Source organism: Triticum urartu, chromosome 1 (assembly GCF_003073215.2).
Source record: "Triticum urartu cultivar G1812 chromosome 1, Tu2.1, whole genome shotgun sequence".
Classification (NCBI taxonomy): domain Eukaryota; kingdom Viridiplantae; phylum Streptophyta; class Magnoliopsida; order Poales; family Poaceae; genus Triticum; species Triticum urartu.
This window is the reverse complement of record NC_053022.1, coordinates 509,188,578-509,213,299: the sequence shown is the minus strand read 5'-3', so window position 1 is coordinate 509,213,299 and position 24,722 is coordinate 509,188,578. Positions and strand designations below refer to the sequence as shown.

Here is a 24,722-nt window from a genome sequence, read left to right as displayed (position 1 = left end):
TGTATTTGATTTTTATACAACAAAAATCGAACATGGAAATACAAGATGAACCTCTCTCGCAAAGATTTTTTAACCTCCCCGGACAAAGCACTTGAACTTCTTTCAACAACCCTTTTAAGCTTTTATTTTTTCTATACTTTTATTGTCACCTGAAATGCATTCCTTACAGTAGTTGAACTTCTCATTGTTTTCACCTTGAACTTCTGTCACGTATTTTTGTTCAACCTCTCTCACAAGAATTTTTGAACTTTCTCAGGGCAAGCACTTGAACTTCTAGTAACAAAACTTTTGGCTTTGCATTTTCATTCTTTTTTTAATACAAAATGCACATCGTGTAGTACGTGAACTTCTGGCAGTTATCAACCTCAACTTCTAAGATCATGTGTTCTACCTTCATCGGAAAAACAGAAGTCTCCGAAAATGCACTTCATGAATAGGTTAAACTTCTGGAGCAGTTCTTTTTGAACGTCACTCTGTTTTTCACGTGTTTTTTTGCCGGTAACTCCCAAACCACTTACCGGAATTGAGAAAATGGTATACCAATGGAAAGTTGTTGAAAACACGCAACTTTTTCGTGTTGATCATTTTTTCTCATACTCACGGCGGTTCAAAATATATTTTTTTGAATGCATAAAAATGTGTTTTTAATAGTATACATAAATTTTTTAAACCATTGATTGGAATGCAGCATATAATATACCGTTGGAAAGCTTATGAGTAGGAGCAACTTTTTCATCTAGACAATCGTTACAAATTCGTTGCCGTTTGAAAGCAGTATTAAAGATGGCAAAAACAACATTGTTTTTTGCTTCTTCTTAACATATAATTGAAGGTCAGACGTCTCGCACTAGAGATCTTGAACTTCACCGAGAGGAGCACGTGAACTTCTTGTAACAAACCTTTTAATCTTTTAGTTTTTTATTTGTTTTATTCTCATCTGAAATGCATTCCGTGTAGTAGTTGAACTTCCCATTGTTTTCATTTTGAACTTCTACCATGTATTTTTGTTCGTAATTTCTCACCCCTTCATCAGAGTTGCGCAAATGATATACCGTGCCGATTACCTCTCTCACAAGAAGTTCTTGAAGTTTCCCGTGCCGAACTTCTCTATTATTATAATTTGAACTTCTCTATTATTATAATTTCTCACCCCTTCGAACTTCTCTATTATTTTAATTTGAACTTCTAAGTTTTATTATTAGAAAAAAAGTGTTTTTAAATAAGCATCAAACATCTTTTAAAAAATGAACTTCATACTTTTATTAATTTTATTTTGAACTTCAAGATTTTATTTCTTTTGTAACAAGGAAATCTAAGTTTTTAATAAATGTCGAACTACTTTATTTTTGTATTTTGTACTTCTTGGATTATTTATTTAGCAACGGAAAAATTCTAGTTTTCTAATAAATATTGAATCGGTCTGTAATTTAAATTTGAACTTCTAGAGTTTTTTATTTACAAACAGTGAAAATCCTTTTTTATAAATTATAATTAGCTTTATTTTTTGTTTGAACTTCTCACTTTTTGTTAATTAGTAACGAAAAAAATCTGAGATGTTTTAAGCGTCGAACTACTCCATTAATTTAATTTGAACTTCTCAACATTTTTATTTTCAACTTCTGTGTACTTATTTTATAAATGTGGAAAATAAACCGGTGTGTTTGTCCCAATAAGGAATTTCACGAGTTTATTTTTAAGTTGAACACTTACAATTTTATTTCTTTTTCATGCATATCTAGGTCTTTCATATAAGTTTGTGTGTGAAATTCCTTAGTTTTTTTGTTTTCAAGAGAGAGGTTCTATATTTTTTATATTGAGACAAAAGAGGTGGGATACGAGTACTAGAAAAGTTTGGATTTATTAACATTTTTGAGCTTCCATATTTGAACAATTTGAAATTCTCATTATTTTTCCAACGAAAATCATTGGGTTTGTCTCTTCTTGTTTCTTTTTTGTTTTTGTTTTTATGAACACAATTTGTTTTTTGAGACACACGCCACACTCACCGCACAAAAGTTTAACATCCACGGACCTTGGTCAGCCGCATTTTTTTTGTGCTCCCCTAAGTGCACACAACAATCATCAGATACCATATACATGAACTTCAATGGTTGACAAACATGAACTTCTTACTTATTTGTCGCCGTGAATATCAAAGACAAAAGTGTGAGCTTTTTCTTTCCTCTTTTTCCTTTTTGATCCTCCCGAACTTGCATTTTTCTATAGATATTTTTTCACTCTGTTTCTCAATGCACTGCTACAACCAGTTGGAACTTCTCAATAATACAATATAAACTAACATACTTGAACTTCTCGGACACAACATTTTGACCTTCACAAAAACAAATAAAAATCAGAAAAATTACACAGTTGTACAAGCACAACAATAGAGCAATTTTCTCATTCACTAAATTTCATAACAAGCCATCACCTGTCCCAACACCGATCTCCATGGCAGTAACACCGTCGAATTCAGACGACGTGAAGCTCTTGTGCAACACAAAGTCAGGTTAGCAGCATGGCTGCCTTCCAAACATGTAAACCAACAACAGCAAACAATGGACCACAAATGAAAGAAGGATGATACACAGTAGGAAATCCGACACTGAATGCTCTCTAGCAAGAAGCCCGACGCTCCGGAGCAAAGAGGTGACGCCGTGCTGCACGGTGAGCACATGATCCTTGTTCCTTCTCCCTGCAAACCAAGGAACATCAATCAAATTCATAACACACCAGCAACGGAAAGACAGCCACAGAACAAATGCCTTACTGTGTCTCTTCATTCTCCGATAGAGAACGAGATCGCCGTCATCATCCATGGCGACAGCATCCGACGAGCCACCTTCTCAATAATACCAAGAATCAAGCCTGAAAGCGAACAATCCGTCGTCTACGGTAAGAGTAATGCAAAATGGAGCATGTACCAGTATTCACATACTTTTTTCTCTGCATCAATTCTGTACCTGTATGGGAAGATGAGTACTATAAGAGTACTATAAGAGTAACATGTGTTTGTACGTGTATGGTAAGATGAGTACTACAGAAGTAACATCCAGAATTTCTATATAATGCACGCAGGTTCACATTCACAATAATATCTTCTTTGTAGTATGCTTTTCTGTTGATGCAATACTTCGTTTTTTTCACCTGGATTTGATTAATGCCAAGATGGTGGGTGTCGTTTCTCAATATAGTTTCTTCAGAAGTTCAGATCTTCCCAAACTGAAGAACAAAAGCATTCTGCACATACAGGGGTGTTGCTGGGGATTGAGAAGCTTGTAGACGAATGTAGAGGATGCGGGTATACAACATGGGAAGGTCGGACGGCGAAGGTCGGACGGCGGGCACTGCAAAAATCAGCCAATTCCTCTAGCGTGATCCAGCCAAGGACGGGAGCCGTGCGTTACCTGGCGCGGAGAGGGAGTCGTGCTGGACAGCGGAGGAGCCCATGGATCCGATCTCGACGGAGATCGCCACCTCTCCTGGCCAATTCGGATCCCGCCTCGTGTGTGTCTCCCCCGCACCTTCAGCTACCACGACTCCTCAGCGAGCCGCGCACGGCACCCACGCGGCACGAACGGCGGAGCGGGGGCACGCAGCGAGTCTCTGCGCCCGTGTAGCCGGCGGGGGGCACGGCACCGGCGACAAGAAGGGAGCCGCTCGCCGACGGGAGGCACGCGGGATGCGGAGTGGGGGCGGCCCCGCTCTCTGCTCGGGGGCTAGCTAGAGCAATGTGCGCGGAGGCTCTGGTTTGGCGGAGGGGAGGGGGGCGGCGGCGCCTTGGGTAGGTCGACCGACGGGAGGAGGCGTGCGGGGCGGCGAGATCCAGGGCGCTCGGTGGAGGGTATCGAGGGGGCTGCGGGTGGGGTGTGTGTGGGGAACAGCTCGTGGCTCCTATGTAGGGTTGGGTGTGATCTAAATAATTATTCTAATCTTGAAATTATAATAGTGCTATCCTCTATATATATATATATATATATATAGGATTGTGATATTTGGCACACGTGTGCCATATAAGCAAAACTGTCACACCTATTTTTTTCATTTTAAAGTATCACATGATCCCCCGTCCTTTCACCTCGCCTCTTCTCAAATGACCCCGGAGGCTCGTCCGAGAAACCTGTTTCTCCCGCACATCTCGCGCGCCCCCCCCCCCCCCCCCCCCCCCCCCCCCCCCCCCCCCCCCGGAGAAAACTGTCACTTCTTCACGTCTACCACATGATTTCTTCTCGAGACAAAGTTACCATGACATTCATATGCAAGTTATCAGGCCTGTGTTGCGTAACTTACCATACTATTTACATAGAACGTACCAGGTACTATGCTTCAACAACTACACCCCTTCAAAGTCACCACTGTATTTTATACACAAGTTAGAAGGTTTTCGACGTGTAAAATACCGTGGTACTTACACATAAGTTATCAGGGTATATGTACATCAACCTCCCCCTGGGCAAAGTTACCATGGGGGATTGTACATGAGTTACCGGGTCTGTAGTTTGTATATTATCATGTTACTTGCACCTAAAAACCTGGGTGTGTTTCGGTAGCATTTCCCATAGGTCGAAAATTACCACGATATTTTTGCGTAACTTACCACGCCTATAGCACGTGTGCCCCTCATGACACTAAACATTATGTCATTTTCTCGTGGCACGTCATGTGTTGTGTTCATCTAAGAGGCCCACGCGCAAGGCGAGTGTATGTCTTTAACAACTTATTTTTCTTTGGTAAAAAAAGTTACCATCATGTTTATATTGCAAGTTATCGGTTATGCGGTGCTTATATTATCATGTTATTTACATGAAAATTATTGGGGATGTTTTGAACAACTTTTTCCTGGAAGAAAAAGTTATCATGGTGATTCTAGGTAATTTATCAAGCCCGTAGTGCTTAAAATATCATGTTATTTACATAAAATTTATCAGGTGTATGTTTCAGCAAATTCTTCCCCACGGGTCAGAAACTTATCATGGTGTTTAGTTATCGCAGTGCATATATTTTCATGCTATTTACACATAAAAATGCCAGAGGATGGAGGTATACTATCGTGCTATTTACACAGAAGATATCGGAGTATCTTTTCAAAAAAAATCCCTACGATCAAAGTTACCGTGGTGTTTCTACCTCAGTTATCAGATGTGCGCTGCGTATATTACCATCTATTTACACATAAATTATCGAGTATCTTTTCACATTTATCTTCCCCAATGGTTAAAGTTACCACGATGTTTGTATCTAAATTATCAGGTCTATAGCGTGAATGTTATCGTGCTATTTACAGAAATTACCGGGGAGCGAGTTCAATAAATTTATTCCCAATGATCAAAGTTACCACGATGCTTGAAACAAAAAAAATTCAGTGCTAACATATTAAAGGCAAAAACATGTCAAAAACAGTATTTCCCTTAGCTTCTTCAACAATCAGTGTCATAGGTGAGGTGGTTAGTTCCCTTTGTTGATTACCTGTAGACCAGAGATCAAATTCTAGTCCAAGCATTATTTTTGCCCGAAAATTGGGAAGTCGCGTGGGGCCATAATTGACGATTACGAAAATTAGGAAGTCACGAGCGGGTGTGCCCGCGGGAAAGGAAAGAGATCGGGAGACGTGCAGGAAAGGAAAGAAATCGGGAGGGAGGTCGGGGAGGACGTGCGGGAAAGGAAGAAGATCGAGAGGTGTGTGGCAGTTTCGCAATCTGGCACACAATATACACACACACACACACACACATATATATATATATATATATCTTTCCCTACTAATAAAGCAGCGATTGCTCCTGGTCGTCCGTCGTTAGGCTTTTTGCAAAAAAGTCCTCCCGTTTCTGGGAAATCAACCCGCAGTCCGTTTTTAAGTGACTATCAGAGAAAACGTTTCGTTCTTGCAAAAGAGTCCCTGTAGTTTGTGCGATTCAACCCACCGTCCGATCAGATTTGCAAAGAAAAAAACAGACACGACCACACACACGGACTCGCCTCCTCTCCCTCTCGCCCACGAAGTCCTCGCCGCCGCCGCCACCACCCATGCTGGCCACTTCCGGCGAGCTCCGGCGACGCGCAGCACGCTCCCGAGCTCCCCACGGTCCGCGCCTCCCTCCCCTCCGGACAGATTCTCCGCTTCCGGCCTCTACCGCCCGCTCGCAACCCCACCCCCGTGGCTAGGGTTTCGGCCAAGGCTTCGCTGGCGCATCTCCGGCGGCCCCAGGTTCGTCCCTCCTTCTTTCTTGGAAGGGATCTGCCACCTCTACACCTCACCTTCTCTTCCTGTCCTCTGCTGCAGATGCAGATGTAGCACCCCATGGGAGTTCCCCATCCACCACGGTGGCAGATTCTTCATGGAGATGTGATGCAAAAGAAGCACAATAGTTCAGTGATGATTAGGTTTGTTTTTTCCCAGCTGAGAATTTGAGGTTGTGTGTATACACTGTCAACAATATTTTCAGAAACAAAATAATCGTGTACATCCTTGTATGGGGAAAGGTGGGCTATATAAGCGTGGACATTAATCTTCACTTTTTGTGCTATATAAGCATGGACATTAGGTAGTCAATTTAGCCAGATATAGAATTCGTTACAGTATTACATTTACAAAAGGAATATAGAAGGTCACATATCATTTTAGTTGTAATTATTCAAATGGCTAACACAAGGTTCAGTAGGAATAACATTATGATGTTCCAAATATGCAGCGACATGACTAAAGCTCAAATTTCTAAAGTGGTTGTCATGCTTGCCATAACAGCGTTGATGTTTTCACATTTCCTCAATTTATTGGTAAGTTTGGATGTTGTAGTCTGATCTGCTTTGGCAAGTCATGTTTTCCTACAGGGTGATGATGTTTATGCATCTAGGGAACCATGGAGATTTTAACATGTGATATTTCCTCAAGCAAACTAAGTTCTTTTGCAATTTGCTGCTCAAGTTGTGGCTCTCCTGCAGGTATGTCGTTGTGGTCCTTTCCACTATATTTATTTGACGTATATGTTTCCAGACAATACTTAGGTTTTGTACTACATGGTAAATGAAATGAAATTCCTAATATGCTAGAACGTACAATGGTAATTGTTAGTTTCACTAGATGATACCTCGCACGTTATTGCGGGAATATTTTGCAACATATTTCAATGTGATTCGTTGTATGAATAATGAATATTTGAAGTAATAATATGACAGCTAAAACTGAAAATACATATAATTTATTATGTTTGATTACTATATAAATAGCATAGTAGAATGAAAATTCTCTTGGATGTTTGCATGTTGAGAGGAGTCTTTTTTCCATGCATGTATAATGATGAAGTCACATGCTTGCATGTTGGAAGACATATGATAGTGGAGGTGGGCCTTTTATCATGCATGTTATGGGATGATGTGGCATGCTTGCATGTTAAGAGAAATAGTTAGTGGGGGCTAGCTTTAGATATAGAAGATTAGTATTTCTTGGCAAACCATTGTTCTTTCTTGGTCTGCTGAAAATAATTGTCATCAGTTTTAGTTTACATTGTCTATAGAGAAAGTGATGTTTTTTAAGAGATAGATGAATGATTTCAAAACATGGATTAAGCCTTGTGCGAAGTTGTGTTCCCAACTTTTAATCTCTCTGCCTTCTTACTTCAAGGCAAATCTTCCCAACAAGAAGCATAACAGAGGCCTCTCTTTCAATGTCTGAAGATTGGTATCTAATAACTGGCCATCAGAGGGAGAAATTCAGCTCCATAACCTCCATGTAAATACCATCATCTATTTTCCCTCTTGCCCACTTCTGTTACATATTTACATTTTTGTGTTGGTATGTTCTAAAGAATCTGCACCATTTTTCCCCTTGTGAGTAAATTGCCAGAAATCTAAACTCATGGGCAAATGAACTGTTTGATTCAGTGCAAACCATTGTTCTTTCTTGGTCTGCTGAAAATAATTGTCATCAGTTTTAGTTTACATTGTCTATAGAGAAAGTGATGTTTTTTAAGAGACAGATGAATGATTTCAAAACATGGATTAAGCCCTGTGCGAAGTTGTGTTCCCAACTTTTAATCTCTCTGCCTTCTTACTTCAGGGCAAATCTTCCCAACAAGAAGCATAACAGAGGCCTCTCTTTCAATGTCTGAAGATTGGGTATCTAATAACTGGCCATCAGAGGGAGAAATTCAGCTCCATAACCTCCATGTAAATACCATCATCTATTTTCCCTCTTGCCCACTTCTGTTACATATTTACATTTTTGTGTTGGCATGTTCTAAAGAAGCTGCACCTTTTTTCCCCTTGTGAGTAAATTGCCAGAAATCTAAACTCATGGGCAAATGAACTGTTTGATTCAGTGATTTGCCAGATCAACAACAGAATATTACTAAGTAGCTCATGTCATTAACTTTTTAATAATGATGCACGTGAGATATACTCCAAGGTATGCAGACAGGTATTTTTGGTAGAATATGTAGTGGTAAATCAACTCTCATGCATGCCCTTTTCTGTATCATGTGTCCTACTATCAGTTAGATAATAGTAGACATCGTCGACATTGGCACCATTGGGTTGTACGATCTGATTTCTAGATTGGCCATCATCAATGTTCGATTGAACTGTGAGAAACAACCTTGACCTCTAGGAGAGTACACTGACAATCAAATCTAGGAGGTAGTCTTGATATTCACATGCTCATTGCTTGTCATTTCTCAAATTACTAAACAATCACTTAAAAAATCTGTTTGTCTTGGCTCGAAGTATGAATCTGTTGCTCGTAATTGTTTTTTAGTTCGATATGTCTTCACATTCATACAATTCTATGAACCTACGTGTTCCCGTTGATACTTTGTAAATCTTGTACTGGCTACTACGGCTTTGTGCATTTCTCAAATACAGAGGCCCTCCAATCTTCTTAACTTATCTAATCATGACTGAAAATTGTTATTCTACATTTCAAGCATCGGGTCACTATCAGTTAGGAGTTGAAGTTCGGAGAAAGGGGCTAAAACATGATTCGCCAGCTCTGCTTTACTCGTACCATAGAGTTCATATTCTGGTAGTTTTGGTGCTTCTGAAATTGCTGATAAATTCCAAATTGCCCTTTAAGTGTTAGATAGTGGAGAGAACTGGTGTGTGGGCCAGTGTCAGCCCGTCTGTCTCAGTTGGGTGATTCTGAGACGGACCAAGATACTGGTTCTGCCACTGCTTCGGTGGACTTGCAACCTCTTGCAACAGATAACCTGATACCGGACACACCACAACAGCATTACTCAGGGGTGATTGGCATGACGATCGTGCATCGAATCACCTTGGTCCTTCAGAGCGAAATACTCTAGCTTCTTGACTATGGTGGTACAGTCTGGGGAACGATTTTCTGTACAAGAGGAGGTCAAAAAAGGGCATTGCTTATTGTACATGCATTAGATTCTACAGGCAGGGGACCTTCAGCTTTGTAGTACTCCTGCTGTTTCATGAAGCTTCAGATTATATTACTACATTTTCCCTTTATTGTAAGAAAATCAAGCATACACTAATAAAATTAAGCATATAATACATAGTAATTTAATCTGAAGCTTCATCAAACACTAGCAACAATACGTAGTCTCTCCAAGGCCTATATAGGTATGTTTATCTTGCTGTTTCAGGTTAGAATAATGATTTTAAGCCATGTAGATAACCTTCAACTAGCAATGCCAATCATATAACCCTTGAGCATGTGACAGAGTTTTCACCCTCACCATGTCCAGTGACGTTGCTAGCAGGAGTAAGATGTTTGGGTTGGCGGAGTCGGCGGCCGGTAGTAAAGCAAGGGTGTTGTGTTACAAATTTTTCAACAAGAAATTCGCATAGGAATATATTTTTCCTTCAATAATGACCCTTTATATTTTTAGTACTTTCAATATTGTTTCGCTCAAATAAAAGTATGTTTTGCTACTTACAAAATTGTATCCTTGTGAAGTAGTTGCTTTTTTACTTACATTGAGAGAAGGTTCATCTTCAGTGTATATAAATTCCATGTCCTTTGCAATATTTGGCCGCCTTGAATGATGCACATGCTGACCTTCTATCTTTGTATGTTGGGTGGAGTCAAGCCCCTACATGCAGTAGAAGAATCATATTTAAGGGTTGTGGTTCAGAGTTTTTCCATGTATGTTGGTGAAGTCATGCAAGTGAAGCACCTCATTGTCCCCTATATTTTTTTGACTTGTTAGTCTATGTATGTTGGGTGAAGTCATGCAAGTGAAGTGATATATTTTTCCGATTTGTTTGTCTATGTATGTTGAGTGAAGTCAGTGAAGAAGTTCATTTTGTTCGTCCTTTAGAAATTTATTTTGTTTTGTTTCTGATTAACAGGTAATACTGTCCAGTTTAGAGTGCCTCCTAAAAGTTTGTGTTTACTTTACCGTTTCTTCATGATGAATTTACAATACACGACGATCGAATAACTGCCCTGCAGCTACTATAATTTTTTGAATTGCTATGATGGATTTTACTGTACTGTAGTACTCAAAGAAGTCTACTTGTTTTTGTTTTCGTAGTAAATTATAGTTAATTGATGACTAACCTGATGATGGATTTAGTGTCCTGTAGCTTCTATAATTTACAGCTCTATAATTTTTTTGATTGTTTGAATGTACAGTGACCTTCTGCTTGAATTTACACTACCCTGTTTGAAGATTTACAATCCTATAACTTCTGTAATTTACAGCAGTACCATAAAGGTTGTGATTGTTGTATTTTACAATGACCTGGTATAGATTTTACAGTATACAGTTACCTTAATTTACGGTGCTACATTTTTCTGAACTATTGGTGTTCTAGACATGTTTTGATGATGCTCTTAGGTGTTGATCTTCTTGTACTGGAAGAACTATTTGGAGGAGATTGCGAGAGTACTGACCTGCAGTTTGTCTTCTTGGTGTGACTGTAGTTTCCTGATTGTGTAGCTATTCTGTCCCCTTCTTCCTCCATCCTCTTTCTCGTTCTTATCTGATCATAAAGCACACATTGTTACTGGTTGTTTCTCCTTATTTTTACGGAAGTTCCAGTATCTTTGTTGTGATCTGGTTGTTACTGACTGTATTATAGTAAAACGAACACTGTAAAATTCATCAAAGCTCGATACACTTTTAAAGTTACTGTTTATCATAGTGAGTTGACTGTAAATTTCAGTCGAAAAAACTGTATTTAAAGCTTCATGACGATGAAATATTTAGTATGTGATTAGTTCATAATGTGTTGATCATTGTACAACAAGTTGATGATGATTTTACGGCAGCCGAATGATGAATTATAGTATGTTTGTGTTCAGCAGTTTCCTCTACAAGTAGTTGATTAAAGGCCAATTCAATTTCAGTCAATTGTAATAGACACTCCTTTTTTTAATACCAAAGTGTTTTTTTTTTTGAGAATCACCAAAGTGTTATCTGTGTACGTGAAATGTCCATGTCAAGAGCTTTCTTTGGGCCAAGCCCAAATAATGAAAAACACAAGAATAACGACTCCCCACCAAAGAACAAACTTATATATAAAAAAAACTCAACATAGTAAAAATAGTTTTATATATTCACACTTTTTAAAAACTGGTCAAAATTCCCAAAAGTTGTTCCATTTAAAAAGTGCATTTAAAAATGTTCAAAAAACAGTCACTATTTTTTAATAAAGCACTTATTTTTATTAAACAAATCGTGTTTTCTGAAATGAAAAAAAGAAAACTGAATCAAACACTATTCCATGAAGTCTTCAATTAGGCGAAGAATGCCATGGTGGCTTCTGAACGACCAAAATTCAACCGAGAAGCAACAATGTAACATTAGTACCGATGTTTATTAGAACTGAATATAAGAAATGGTGCGTATATGACAAAGAAATTCAAGACTTCATGGAGTCCAAGGTTTGCTGGGTGCGTCGTTCAAGAACAAAGTTGCCCATATTTTAGTTGCAATAAGAATAAGCTTTCTAAAACATGGTTCCATGTCTTGCCAGCGTGTGTTATCACGCTCAGAATCAATGAAGACTGGTTAATAAATCACAGCGATTCCAACTCAAGAAAAAGGGAAAGAGGTAAATACACCAGAGGTCTTAGAACTTGCATGCGACGGTCACTTTGGTGTACAAAATTGCAAAATACGTATTTATGGTCACTAAACTTGCGAGACTGTTCAAATACAGTCACTCTCTCTGTACGCGAGCGTATCCGTCGATGCCAGCATGGCATGGGCCCATTGTCAATGACACATGAACACATTTTTGCACAAAACCCCTTCTTCTTCTATGCAAAATAAAAAATCAACAATCGATGGGACGAAAAGTTTAACTGCCAGATCTCGAACCCTGACCTAATGCTAGTACAATACAGGTCATACAAATTGCGCCACACATCTGTAGACAACTATTAAGAGTAACTAAGATTAATGTACAAAAATGGAAGCGCTCATGGAACAGAAATGGGCTGTGGTCCGGCGATCCATTTTGCACTTGTTTATTTTTCAGAAATTTGTAGATAGTATGCAAATTATAATGCCATTAATAAGATAATTTCAAATAATTTTCATGTATTATTCTAAAATAATACTTATGAATTATAAAAATGTTTGCATAATAATAACATAAATAGTTTTTAAATATTCATAATAACACCTATTCGTTTTATTTGAGAAATTCGTGGATCAGAAAAAATTGTTCATGTATTATTTTCAAATAATATTGTTTGTGCAATTCAAAATATGTACATGCGTTAAAAAACTACATGGCATTTATAAAAATGTTTAAACACTGTGAAAAATATTCATGTAAATTAAGAAATGTACATTGCATTTAAAAAATGTTGACACATTTTAAAAAAAATTGCGAGTTTTACACAATGTACAATTATGCTCGCATGGTTCAAAAAACTGTTCGCGTAGTTTTTCTATTGCATGAACATATTTTGAACACGAACATTTTTTACAATGTTTAAACATTTTTTAAAATGGCACATACTTACAGAGAACAAGAGTGATAAAAATATATACATTGTCTATCTCTAAATTACATCACATGTCGCAGTTGCTTGGTGGTTGGCTTATGCGCGAGTGAATCTCCATGTCACAGGTTCGAACCCATCGGTTGCACTTTGCGTTCTTATTATTAGAAGACATAAATTTCTTCATTATCACTTTTTGGGTCCACCCGGATAGGATATACAGTTTAATATAGTAGTGCAAAGTAAACACATGATACTGTTGGCGTGGTGGTTGTTCAATCATGCCACTTAGCAGTACGTCCAAGTATGGAACCCCGCCGCCCCAGTATTTTTCTTATTTTAGGGGTTCCTATGTAAATAAAAAAAGAACTGCAGGCTTTTCTACAAATCTATCATACAAGAGCAATTACGGTGGCTGACAGCGGGCCCGTGCCATGCTGGCGTCTACGGATACGCATGCGTACGGTGAGATTGACTGTATTTGAACGGCCTCGCAAGTTTAGTGACCACAAACACGTATTTTACAACTTTGTGCACCAAAGTGACCGCCGCACGCAAGTTCTAAGACCTTTGGTGTATTTACCTCAAAGGGAAATTGTACCTAACGACATATGGAGCAGGTTTTGTAAGATTCCACGCCCGTTGCAACGTACGGGCATTTGTACTAGTACATAATATATAATCTTTCCCTATATATATATAATAATAATAATAATAATAATAATAATAATAATAATAATAATAAAGCACGGATTGACTCCGTGGGTTCACCGTCACAATACGCTTCTTCCCGTGAATTTACGTTTTCAATTCGAATTTAAAACATATACGTGAGGTGGTACTAAATTTCGTCCGTCCAATTTTGTTTTCACAGCTTTATATTACATGGGCCAGAAAATTTGCTATGGGCCACGGGCCGCCTACCCGGTTCCAGCCGAACGCGCGCCGGCTGCTCTGGCACGGCGGCGGGTTCAGCCTCGGCGTGGACCTAAACGCTTCATTTTTTACATAAAAAACCCTATGTTTGTTTGAAATACGGTCCGTTCTCTAATTCATCTTATCCAAACTCCTCCTTTTCCAGCGACGGCGGAGCATGGGCAGGTGACGGGCAGCGCCCTTGTCGTCGGACGGCTACAACCGCGGTGGAGGAGAAGGCGGATGCCGTGGGTGCGTGCTTGGGTAAGGGAGTCCACCCTTGCGTGCTTGTGGGCGTTCATGGAGGATGGAAGGGGGGTCAACTTCCTGTGGGTGCGCCAGCTGTGCTCGTGGGCGTTCATGGAGGATGGAAGGTGGGACAGCATCCTGTGGGTACGCCGGCCATTCGCCGCCAGCACTGGCCGTCCGCCGCCACCAGTCCTCTCCGGACTCCTTTGTCGTATCCGTCTCAACCTCCGACTTACTGCTGATGTGTTGTGATTTGGATAGGAAATTGGAAACCGGCCCTGTCCTTCTCTAACACAAATTGATGGAGCGCCCGACCCGGATTTGATTGGCTGCTATTAGTAAGGGTCCTCGGCCGGAATCTCCATTAGGTCGTGCCTCGGGACCATAATCTCCATCATCCCGTCGAAATTACAATTTTTGACCAAACGTCCAATGTCACCGCCGAGTTCGCCGGAGGAAAAAGCGCCGAGTTCGCCGGAGGAACAAGAACATCCGTCGAGCCGTGCAATGTCTCCTATGGCGGCTACACGAGAGGTATGTATCCCCTTGAAAGCTAATCACTCGATGGTATCCCCTATTTTAGTCATTGTTTCTGTCCCATTGCTCTGACTGCGGTTATGTTTTTTTTCCAGTTAACAAGTAGCTCTGCAGAATAGATATGCTAGCTGCACCTAGCAAACCAGGATTAGGAGGTGTATTCAAGTGCAACATATGCATTGATCAACAAAGAAACATGTGTGTTTCTTAGCGTGTACTAAATAGCTTTTCTCTCTGTAGTTTCTGGGGTTGTCCAACATGTGTTTCTCAGATTAATGCCTTCAACACCCCTCTTTCCACACGCATGCATGTAGTAGCAGATTGCCTGATCTGTTGGCCTAAATATTCTCTTTGCCGTGCTGTTATTATTAGTTCAGACTTGCAGACCCATGTTTTTTGCTCAAATCAATCTGTCAAAACTCCATTACAGTTGCACAAGATGACAAGACCTGATATGCAAATGTTTGCGTGGAGCTAACTTCTCTGGGCATGCGGCCAGTGTGTATGTGCATATTTTTCAGTAGAATTAAGTGCCTGGTGCCACTTGAAAGAATAAAATAATGATCAGCTATTTTTTGTTACATTATTACGATTTAGTCAACATTGATGTCCGTCTGCAAAAATCTTATTTTGATCTGGAGTTGCAAAGATTTTTTACAAGCATTTGTAGAATGGGATGCGCCGCCGCCACCGCCAGCATGGTCCCAACAGCAGCCGCGAGTCTCCACGATCGGCGTCGCCGTCCGTCTGTGCCCTGAGCTCGACGGTTCTCGGGCCGACAAGCGTTTGTTCGTGTCGCCGCTAGTGTTATGCGTTGCTCACCACCGCCCCAGATCGCTGTCGTGCGTCATCGCCGCCCCAAGCTCCATGAGCTACTTGAAGAGGGAGTGCTTGGCCTGCTTCATGTATTGTCTCAAAACAACTTCCCATGCCATATTTCTGTGCTTCATGTATTGTCTGAATTGAGAGTTTCAAGGATCCCAAATGTTCCAAAGGATGAGCAAAGTCATGAAACGCTTCGAATTGATGATTTCCTGCCAGTTTGGAGTATGCCAGTACCACACCAAACAACTTTTGTTGTAGGACACTGAATAAATAGACGAGAGCAAGTTTCTGTGGCTTGGAGACACATGGGGCAGATGTCTGAATCAAGTATGGTCTTGTGTAAATTTCGAAATGTGTTCATTCTTCCGTTATGCAGTAGCCATCCAAAAAGAATACATTGTTGGGCACCCTTGAGGACCAAACCAGAGAGAGACTGGGATCATCAATTCCTTGGTATCTCTATCCCCAACCAAACTATGGATAATCCAACCTTCGGTCAGGTTCACTATCTTCAATCTTAGTGCTGCATATTCCTATTTGAATGATACTTGGTGCATAAAATTAGTGATTCAGAAAATTCATTTTTTTCTTTGTTACGAACAAATTTGTAACTCTCCCAGATAGAAGATTACCACTAAAAGAGAGCAACTATTAGTCTTGGTAGGTGAAGTCAGATTGTGTACTGGCATTGTTGTAATCTCTGTATCCTATTTCTTGCCACTGTTTGTGTTATTTTGCTTACACAGAATGGCCATGTTTATCTTAAATTTCCTCTGTCAATTGCCTTTAAACTAACAAATCAGGGTAATAAATAGAATGTGTTTGTTCCATTACACAAAACTGTACCATTATCTACTATTGAATAGTTGGATCATAAACTTTTCATAATCTTTTGTTGTAGAAGAGCAATGTTCTACCTACTTATAACTATATGTTATTCTTGAGTTGTTATTTGTAGAGTTAACTACCCATATCTTTTATAACTATACATTATTTGCTTATAACTATACATTATTTGCTTATACTTGCCAGTAGTGTAGCTTTCTGCTGGACCATATATCATGCCAGGAGAAGTTTCAGTGACCAATGGAAGCTTTGATGTATTCTTTTGAATCAAAAGTAATCGTCTATTACCCATGTCAGGTTTCGACTCAAATTGTGGTGCTTCTGTTCTATGCATTTTTATTTTCTTACTGATGCTATGTTCTGGCATTCCTTATCTTTTATGCTGATGTGTGTCTTAGTGCTAATAAGACCTATTTTTTTTCCAATGGTAAATCCACCTTTTCCCCATCATGTGACTTAAAACTAACCTGTTTCGGTGTAGTTTTTCTTCTCTTTCTTTTACTGTAACATAGACCATGCTCACATGGTCGCAACTTGTAAACAGAGATGGAAACGTGCATCCTGATCTCTCAAGCATGCAATATTTTTCCAGGGTGACAATTTTTTACATGGCTTTATATCTGAAGACACCTTCTGGTTGGCTCTATTTGTTGTATATAAGTTATATCTGAGTATTCCTTTGGATGCTTATACCATAACTGATGGCCCTGGATAAGTTATATCTGAAGATACCTTTAGTGACCCCTTTCTATGTTCATTGGTGGATAATAGCGTAAAAAAACTTGAATGAAACCATGAGTAGACATAGAGGAACACTACTTGGGGCAGTACAATGTTATAGTTGTCGCCTTGTTGAGAGGTGAGCAAATGCATAAAACCATCAGAGCAAGGGTGGGTGAATCATGACTAGCTCTGATTTACTTTGATGTCTCAGTGCTCAATTTATCTTTTATGTACGATTATTTGTCCTGCTCTTGCAATTCTCACACTTTATGTGACAGAAGATCCCACGAGAATTATCATTGTTTGTGTTTAAGAGAGCCATAAGATTTATCCATATCATAGTGAGACATTGAGTTATGTATTTGCTATAGACTAGATGACTGAATCTCAGTCAAGTTTTTCAAACATGCAAATTATATCACAGTTCATTCTTCATTCTTCCGCAAGAGAGACAAGGGGACTACATGGAGCAACAACACCAAAATATTTTTATGCATTTGCAAGATAACTGAATCCCAGGCGACTTTTCAAACATGCAAATTATGGTACATTCATGTTGCAACGCATGGGCAATTAAATGAAGAGGGTCAATTATTTGTTTACTAGGGATAGTGAGATGGGGAACGGGAAGAGAGACAACGTGGGCAGTTCTTCTCGCAACGACATTGTCTTCTTTTTCTTAAAGTGTGCGTGTTTGTGTAGGCAAGTCCTTATGTTTAGGCCAAGCCCAAATAGTGCAAAAAATATTACAAATAAAATATAGTTTTCAAAAAGACAAAACATTATTAAAAAACATCTGTTAAAAATTCCTATTTAAAGAAATGTTCCAATTTCATAAAAATGTTAACTATTCTTCAAAAAGTGTCCTGATTTTTATGTAAACGTTAACTTTTATTAAAAATAAGAATATTTCCATATTTAACACATGAAGCAGGTTTTTAGGCTAACTGCACGCTTTATTTATTGCTCAATAATGTTTGGAGGAACACACTTCTTTTTCACATGAAGCATGGTGTGCCTCTTTTTTCGCCCGGTGCAACGCACGGGCATTTGTACTAGTAATAATAAAAGGGCTATTGCTTCTTCTCATCATAATTTCGTCCATCTTACAATTTTCGTCCGTCCGTGTCAAAACCCATCGTACGCCAGTTTCGCTTTCGTCTAAAAAATCCTTCCTCGATATCTACTCTGGTCCGAGAGAAGGACTAAACCCAACATCCACACGAGTAGGCCGAATTAACCATCCCGTTTGATGCGTCCGATGGCCCAAGGAATCAGGCCCACTTATCCTGACGAGCCAGACCGAGGCAAAAAAATGTTTGAGCCTAAATCTAACACGCAACCTACTGTTGAGCGCATAACGCCACAACCAACCAAACTAGGTTATATTCAGTGTTAAAAGGTCAACTCGCCTGTCAAATAATACCACATCGCCCCCTTACATGTGATCCACCCAATTTATATATGTCATTAACTTCCCTGGGAGTTAAGAAGTCCTCTTGGAAATAAGAGAGAAAGAGAGAGATGATAAGGAGGGAAAGAGAGAAGAGGGGCTAAAGAAATTAAAGAAAGAGAGGCTGATTTCAGAAACAAGGAAACAAGGAAAAACAGACGCGATTCACGTTCCTCAAGAGGGCTGAGTAAGGAAGGAAACAGAGAGAATGCATGGAAGGTAATCAACGAAGGGAGCTAACCATCTCACCTATGACACTCATTGTTGAACAATCTAAGGAAAAATATTGTTTTTGACATGTTTTGCCTTCAATATTTTAGCACTATCAAGCCTGGCACATAAACTTTTCCCGTGGTAAATTCTCCATCACCACCCCGATAAATGACGCAACACCAACATGATAACTTTTGTATACCACGCGGTACATTATGTGTAAGTAGCATGGTCATAAGCATTGAAGGCGTGATAACTTTGGTGAAAGCATCGTGGTAACTTTGATCATTGGGAAGAAATTTGTTGAACCCCGGCCCCCGGTAATTTCTGTAAATAGCACGATAACATTTACGCCATAGACCTGATAATTTAGATACAAACATCGTGGTAACTTTAACCGTTGGGGAAGAAAAATGTGAAAAGAAACCAGATAATTTATGTGTAAATAGATGGTAATATACGTAGCGCACATCTGATAACTGAGATAGAAACACCATGGTAACTTTGACCATAGGGAAGATTTTTTTAAATATACTCCGGTATCTTCTATGTAAATAGCACAGTACTATACCTCCCTCCTCTGGTATTTTCATGTGTAAATATATAGCATGAATACATATGCACCGCGATAACTAAACGCCATGATAAGTTTTTGACCTGTGGGGGGGGGGATTTTGCTGAAACATACCCCTGATAAATTTTCTGTAAATAGCATGATATTTTAAGCATTGCAGGCTTGATAGGTTACCTAGAATCACCATGATAACTTTTTGTCCGGGAAAAAAGTTGTTCAAAACATCCCCGATAATTTTTGTGTGAATAATATGATAATATAAGCACCGCATAACTGATAACTTACAATATAAACATAATGGTAACTTTTTACCAAAGGAAAACAAGTTGTTAAAAACATACACTCGCCTCGCGGGGCCTCTTAGATGAACACAACACATGATGTGCCACAGAAAAGCCACATAATGTTTAGTGTCATGAGGAGGCACACATGCTCATGGGTTGGCCCAGAAAAACGGCCCACTTTGACCTGCTATAGGCGTGATAAATTACGCAAAAACATCGTGGTAATTTTTGACCTATGAAAAAAGTTACCGAAACACACTCAGGTTTTTTGGTGTAAGTACCATGATAATATACGAACTGTAGACCCGGTAACTCATGTACAATTCCCCATGATAACTTTGACCAGGGACGAGGTTGATGTACATATACCCTGATAACTTATGTGTAAGTACCATGGTATTTTACACATTGAAGACCTTATAACACAGTGGTAACTTCGAAAGGGGTGTAGTTGTTGAAACATATTACTTGGTAAGTTCTATGTAAATAGCACGGTAACTTACGCAACACAGGCCTGATAACTTGCATGCAAATACCATGGTAACTTTCTCACGAGGGAAAATCATGATAATTTTCTGTACTTTTTTGTAGTAACACAATTGTAAAAAAAGGGATCAAAACGATTAGTTTCTTTAGTTCGAGCAACAAATACTAAGGGTGGGGTTGTTGTGGTAGCGCGCTTTGGTGCCAAGAAGGTGTGGGTTTGAATCCCACATGCACATTATTTTTTTATCATGTGGTAGACGTGACGAAGTGGCAATTTTTTCGGAGGTGGGCGCGCGATATGTACGGGAGAAGCAGGTTTCTCGGGCGAGCCTGCAGGTCGTTCGGAAGAAAGTGGGGTCGAAGGAAGGGAGATCATGTGGTACTTTAAAGTGAAAAAAATAAAGGTGTGGCAGTTTTGCTTATATGGCACACATGTGTCAAATATCACAGTCCTTAGAAAAAAAAACCAACGTTATGAAACCTATCGGCAAAATAAAACAATTAAGATTCAATCCAGTTGCAAAATAAGACACAGGGGAGGAAGAAATATTCAAACATGGAGCCAATACGAAAGAAAAAAATGCACACGGAAAGGCAGAAATATGCAAATATGCAGAGGATAGAAAATTGTGTTTCGGTACTTTGAATTTTGTTATCTTTTGTATGTCTTTTTATTCTTATGCTTGAGTTCATTTTTTCATCACAGTTGGAGATGACTATCTTTAATCAAACCCGCAAATTGTGCAATGCATAAGTTTATTAGCCGTTTGTACAAAATGGTTGGCTGAAATCAAAATTCTCCTTCATGTTACTCCTCAACATACACATTCCCGCCGTCATGCATATTTGATTTAGGGGCATGTATTTTTCACCCGTTGCAACGCACGGGCATATTTGCTAGTTCTCTTTATTGCTCTGAACTCGTTGTTGTTTACACGGGGGTATTGCCTCTCCATGTCCAAGAAAGTGTTGAAGGCGTGCCGAAGCACCTGCGTATTCCCGCCAACCGCGGGTTGAATCGGTCGTGTTCTTCCTGGACCCTCAAGAACTCGGGCAGTTTGGTCCTCGGGATCCGTACCTCCGGGCCTGGAAAACGTGGTACGATCACCTCCTTGCAACCGGAGTCGCAGTCGACTTTACCGCCGAGATGGCTCATGGCAAGGTTCGAGAAGGTGTCGATGACGCTGAACGCAATGCACGGCACGCCGAGGTCGCCGGCGATGACGGAGTTCCGGAAGAAGTGGACGTCGGTGAGGACGGCGTCAGGGGGCAGCTCCCTGATAAGCGCCTCCTGCGCGGGCCGCGTCGAAGATGCGCCACCCGGCGGCCCCGGCGGCAGAGAGGTTCTCGACGCCCAGCGGGAGGCCATCCACCTCCGGGAAAGGGTAGGTGGCTATCTTGATGGCGCTGGTTGCCGCGGACGCGCCGTGCCGCTGGAGCGTCGATCGAACGACCGAGACGTTTGCCGGGGTGACCGCCAGCGTGGGCTCGACGGTGCCCGCCTTGCCGCGGCGAGGCGGACGGCGAGGTCGGTGTGGGGGCCGATGTGGCTGGTGACGAATAAGGGGATGATCAGGATCCGTAGCTTCTTGCCGAGCTCCGCCGAGGCCATTCTTTGCAAGTTTTTGGGCTTTGGAACGAATCACAGGGTGAAGTGTCGCTGCAGTAATGGTCTAATCATGGATGCCATCGGTGAGCCCGAGAAGAAGCCGGTGGCTGTGAGCGAACCGACAGCTTCGACATCGGCAGGGAGTGGGAACGGGGGGAGAAAAGATGGGGCCAGTGATAGTGAACTGAGGAGCTCGAGATGCGATCTCGTGGCATCTTTTGTGCTGTACTACACTGCTCCATGACTTGATGGTCCGGAGAAGAGAGGACGACTGCACGACGATGATGCATGCAAATGCGCAACCGCGCGGAGACGATGCACCGGGTCGTCACAGGGCGAGAATCCAATATTTTTTCAGGGATAACTCCTAGAGCCCTCTGGTCAGGAGGTTCAGGTAATGCAGCGAACACTGGCGTATGGTCTCGCACATGCTGCTTCAGTTGGGAACTTGGGATACATGGAACACGAGTAATGCTATACATGGATGATGAAGATGCTATACATGGAACACATGGTGAACTAAGCCTCCTTCAAGCAAGCCCAAACGATATGACATAGTGCCAAACTTAGCTAGGATTGTGAATGGACCAAAGTACTTCAACTCTAACTTCAGATCAGGCCTGTTCACAAGGGAAGAATCTGCAAATGTCTGCAGCTTGAGAAATACATGCTCCCCAACTCATAAAGTTTCGGAAGGATCTCATCTATGTTTGTCAAGATGAAGCTTGAACTTAAGTTGTGCCCTGTGCAGTTGCTCTTTTAGTATGTTTGCAATGGTGCTTCTGATTCTGAATCCATTGCCGCACATCAGAATTCAGAGAAGATTGAGGCTCCGCAACAATATTATTTTTGTACCATTTCACCTATAAAATTCTTTTTTTCAAACCAATAGAGTATGATGGGTTCTAGATGGACGAGAAAGATTGGAATGGAGCGGGGATTGAACTCTTTCAAACTAGAGCGGATCTGATAGATTCTAGATGTATGATGAAGATGGGATGGAGTGGAGAGAGAACTCATCGCCACCACACATAACACCAATTTAGTTACTCCCTCCGTCCCAAATTTCTTGTCTTAAATTTGTCTAAATACGGATGTATCTAGTTACGTTTTAGTGTTAGATACATCTATATCGAGACAAATGTAAGACAAGAATTTTAGAACGGAGGGAGTAGTAGAGATGTAAGAAGAGCATGCTAGTGAATATAGTATCAGAACTTCGCCAATCGCACTCAAGAAGCAATTTTGTAGGGTTGTCATGCACCGAACATCTCAGAGACATTTCAAGACATTGATTGACCCTCTTTGCTTGCCCATAAGTCAGGTCATGATAGGCAGTGCTTAGCTACAACTGAGTGCCCCACCAGACAAAAGATCTCCTAAAATAGAACTAAACTAAAACTTAATTATAAGCAAAGAAGTTTAGTTTAAGCTTCACATTCACCCTAGGCCTTGAAGTCGAAGGAGATGTCATCGACGTTGTTGGGCATGGTTGTCGCCGTCATAGGGAACCCCTCCTCCCCATCCTCCTCCATGGCGAGGTCCTCCTAGGCTCCTAGAGCTTGTCCCACGCCTAATTGTGGGCAGTATAACGCTGTCAGGGCCACCGGGTCATCACAGTAACAGAACTCGCAGGCTTGCGCCGCTTGTCTATGAACCGCTCCATGTAGGTGATGTGCTCGTGATACCAGAGCTCACGGCGGTTCTACTCCTGCGAAGCCACAATGGCCCTATGCTCCTCCTTGAGCCGCCCTGCATGCATCCTCCTCCGCTCCTTGTCCCGATGAGCAGTCTCGAGGGGGAAAATCTCAGCCTTCTCAGTCTCAGCTTCGTCCTGCTCGACCTCCTGTGGCTCCAGCATCACTGTGCTTCGCCATTGTCAACATCTCCGCCTTGACATCCACCTTCACAACCTCCTCAGAGTTACTCGTGGGGGCAGGTCCATAATTGTCGACATTGGGGGCACTATGTGGTGACGACTCCACCATGAGAGTTGGGCGGGCACGGTGGCAAGGTCCATCGTCATATCATCCGGTGCAACCGAGGATGGGGATGAGTACGATGGCCTAACTGCAAACCTACAACGACAGAGACCTAAGAGCATTTTCAACCAGACCCTCCCCCACTCCCCCTTATGTGTCTGGGCAGATACCCTAGACACCGTTGTAACAAAATAACCCACCCAAACAGACCCTCAAACCCAAAATAAATGTTCTCCGCTATGGCGATGAGCTAAAGCTATTCGGTACGTTCACGAGTCCATTTGTTATGCGAGCGAAGGCAAAAGAATGTGGAAAGGAAAATTGGCTCACATCATGAGTCTACTACCTTTTTTAGCTTGAAGCTAACTACAGAAGTAATATGAATTTCTTTTCATATTGTGTCCATCTCATTTTAGATTAACAAAATTAGCTTTAATAATAGAGTTATATATTTTTTCGTTTTAGTAGCACCTGAGCTGAATCCATTATTTTGCAAATCAGGCTTAAAGCCGTTTGAGTTGGAACATGATTGAAGTGTATATTCTAAAAAAATTCACATTGTGTTTGTTTAGTACTACGTCTGCGCAACGAATATGAGACTTCAGGAGCATACAGATCAGTCTTTATTCATCCTAGACATCAACCTGTTAATCAGACCAAGATATTATCAACCATTGTTGCAGATTGGTTAGAGATACTGACATGAGTGTGTTATATGATTTCATCAGCAACCATAAAACATCCGAGGTACTTAGAGGTTATTTAGATGACTGGGATGACCAGCAGAAGATCGATTATATAAGCATGATAATTCAAGAAAAAAGGCTGACATGAAAATCATGGTTAAATAAGCACAAATGGTGTGCCCAGCGATGGTAACTTCAGAACATATTGTAGACCTGATTATGACCCATTACAAGAAAGCAAAGTACAAGAAAGAGAATCCTCTGCATTACATCAAACTGTGTAGAAACACATTTAAAAAATTCAATCATATTGAAGACAATGTGATTTCTAATTAGGCCGGGTCCAAATGATTTTTGGACCAGGGGCGTAATAAAACATATATATTCATAATAAACTTTTATACTTATTTAAACC

The 24,722-nt window shown here is 40.7% G+C and overlaps 3 long non-coding RNA genes and 1 pseudogene across 5 annotated transcripts; 2 read left to right on the top strand and 2 right to left on the bottom strand.

Moving 5' to 3' along the window:
• Positions 1 to 2,258: 2,258 nt before the first annotated feature.
• LOC125523512 lies at positions 2,259 to 3,876 on the bottom strand. 3 transcript variants are annotated; one of them, XR_007290276.1, is made up of 4 exons: positions 3,148 to 3,876; positions 2,771 to 2,963; positions 2,432 to 2,695; positions 2,259 to 2,332 (listed from the first exon to the last, which is right to left on the bottom strand). It is a non-coding gene; the product is annotated as an uncharacterized LOC125523512 (long non-coding RNA). The 3 variants fall into 3 exon arrangements; XR_007290273.1 differs by having other exon boundaries at positions 2,259 to 2,695; XR_007290274.1 differs by having other exon boundaries at positions 2,259 to 2,695; positions 2,771 to 2,868.
• Positions 3,877 to 6,013: 2,137 nt separating this feature from the next.
• LOC125523508 lies at positions 6,014 to 11,011 on the top strand. The gene is made up of 5 exons (XR_007290271.1): positions 6,014 to 6,205; positions 6,281 to 6,381; positions 6,829 to 6,939; positions 8,054 to 8,163; positions 10,806 to 11,011. It is a non-coding gene; the product is annotated as an uncharacterized LOC125523508 (long non-coding RNA).
• Positions 11,012 to 13,944: 2,933 nt separating this feature from the next.
• Positions 13,945 to 16,992, top strand: LOC125523501. Its single transcript, XR_007290260.1, has 3 exons — positions 13,945 to 14,214; positions 14,351 to 14,623; positions 14,722 to 16,992. It is a non-coding gene; the product is annotated as an uncharacterized LOC125523501 (long non-coding RNA).
• Positions 16,993 to 20,881: 3,889 nt separating this feature from the next.
• LOC125533002 lies at positions 20,882 to 21,716 on the bottom strand (annotated as a pseudogene).
• Between the last annotated feature and the right edge of the window lie 3,006 nt (positions 21,717 to 24,722).